This window comes from Trachymyrmex cornetzi, unplaced genomic scaffold (genome assembly GCF_001594075.2).
Source record: "Trachymyrmex cornetzi isolate Tcor2-1 unplaced genomic scaffold, Tcor1.1 scaffold71, whole genome shotgun sequence".
In the NCBI taxonomy this organism is placed as follows: Eukaryota; Metazoa; Arthropoda; class Insecta; order Hymenoptera; family Formicidae; genus Trachymyrmex; species Trachymyrmex cornetzi.
Genome location: NW_017300037.1, coordinates 154,735 through 156,710, shown reverse-complemented (window position 1 = coordinate 156,710; position 1,976 = coordinate 154,735). Strand labels below are relative to the sequence as shown.

The 1,976-nt window shown below is 45.1% G+C and overlaps 1 pseudogene; it reads left to right on the top strand.

The window, feature by feature from the left end:
• Positions 1-1,976, top strand: part of LOC108767646 (uncharacterized) — a 92,360-nt pseudogene that overhangs the window by 1,638 nt on the left and 88,746 nt on the right.

Sequence of the window (1,976 nt, the reverse complement as noted above, 5' to 3'; positions counted from 1 at the left end):
TGATAAACTTTAATCACATTGAGCCGCGGCGGTTTTTAGAAGATGCGAGAGAAATAGTGCTAGAGCGAGTGCGGGATGCTGTAGAAAGACACGGCAGTGTGAAAGTGAACACAGCGTTCAACGGCGAGTTTGCGACAAAAGACAAACGTGCCAGTAAGAGTATAAACACGAAAAACAATGAAATATATCAATGCACCGATATACGCGAGTGGTACGTGACGCGCGTCGTCGAGCCTATCTTAGCATCGCTCGAAGAGTTCCAGGAACGTGACAGTGGGTGGGCATTGTCGCGAATCCTCAATTTGGTAGTGAATGTGAACAAACTAAATCCCATGCACGCGGGAGGTGCCGCGGGAAATAACGACGAAACGAGCGGTGATCAGTGTGCGTACGACGGACAATGCATGCTTCGCGTGGTCAGTGGTCGCCGCTCTACATCCGGCTGAAGAATATGTGTATCGGGAATCGTCGTACCCACATTACAGTACTGTGCTAAATTTTGTGGGTATCGAATTTCCAATGACATTAAAAGACATTAACAAATTCGAACATTTGAACGCGGTGTCGATCAACGTATACGGCATCGAGAACAAGCAGATCCTTCCTCTACGACTCACCAGCGATAAGAAGGAGAAGCAATCAATCTCCTGTACCTGCAAGATCCGCGCGACGACAATGTAGGCCATTTCACATGGATCAAGAACCTGTCGCGCCTTGTGAGATCCCAACTGACAAGAAAGGAGCACAAGAAATATTTCTGTGATCGGTAAGTACGCACATAAAAAATTATTTTCCATCTTACTAATAAAAAATAATGGTAATAGTTATTTTTATTTACAGGTGCCTTCACTATTTTGGGTCGAGCCAAAAATTGCAGACGCACGAAGTGGACTGCAGAAAAATTAATGACTGCGCCATCCGCCTGCCGAGCGAGGACGATAGATGGCTCGAATTTGGAAACCACCGCAACCAGAAACGAGTGCCGTTCGTCGTCTACGCCGACCTGGAGTGTGTCCTACAGAAGACGGAGCCTGACAAGAAAGATGCGTCGTACACATATCAGCGGCACAAGGTATGCAGTGTGGGCTACTACGTGCGTTGCTCGTACGACAACTCGTTGTCGTCGTATCACTTCCGTCGCGACGAAAATTGTATAATATGGTTCACAGAGGAACTCGGAAGTTTAGCGCATCGCGTCAAAGATATTGTATCCGCTAACGTGCCCATGGAAGCGTTATCCAAGCAGCAATGGGAGGCGTACCGCACCGCGACGCGTTGCCACATTTGCGAGAAGCCGTTCGCGCCAGACGATACGCGGGTCCGCGATCATTGCCACCTAACCGGTAGATACCGCGGTCCAGCACATACAAATTGTAATCTGAATTACAAAAATTCATATACCATTCCGGTTGTATTTCATAATTTATCGGGGTACGACGCTCATTTCATAATCAAAGAAATAGCTACCGCGTACGATGGAAATGTAGATGTATTACTGATTACGAAAGAAAAATACATATCATTCACTAAACACATCTTTGGATAGCACCAAAGACAAAAATAAAAATCATTTTCAGAAAAATTGCGTAAAATTAAGATTTATTGATTCTTTTTATCTAAATTGTACGTTCCGAATTTACAACATTATCGGACGAAGAATTTGAATTACTCACGCGAAAAGGTGTATTCTCGTACGAGTACGTTGACTGCGTCAATAAATTAAATGAGCGATGCTTGTCACCTCGCGAATCATTTTATAGTTTATTGACGGGCGATACAGTATCCGAGAGCGATTACGCTCACGCCGTGAACGTATGGCAGCGCTTCTCCATCCGAACGCTCTGCGAGTACAGCGATCTGTACTTGAAAACCGATGTATTGTTATTAGCTGACATTTTCGAAAATTTCCGCGAAAGTTGTGTCGCGAGTTACGGTCTCGATCCCGCGCATTATTATACATTACCAGGTTTCACGTG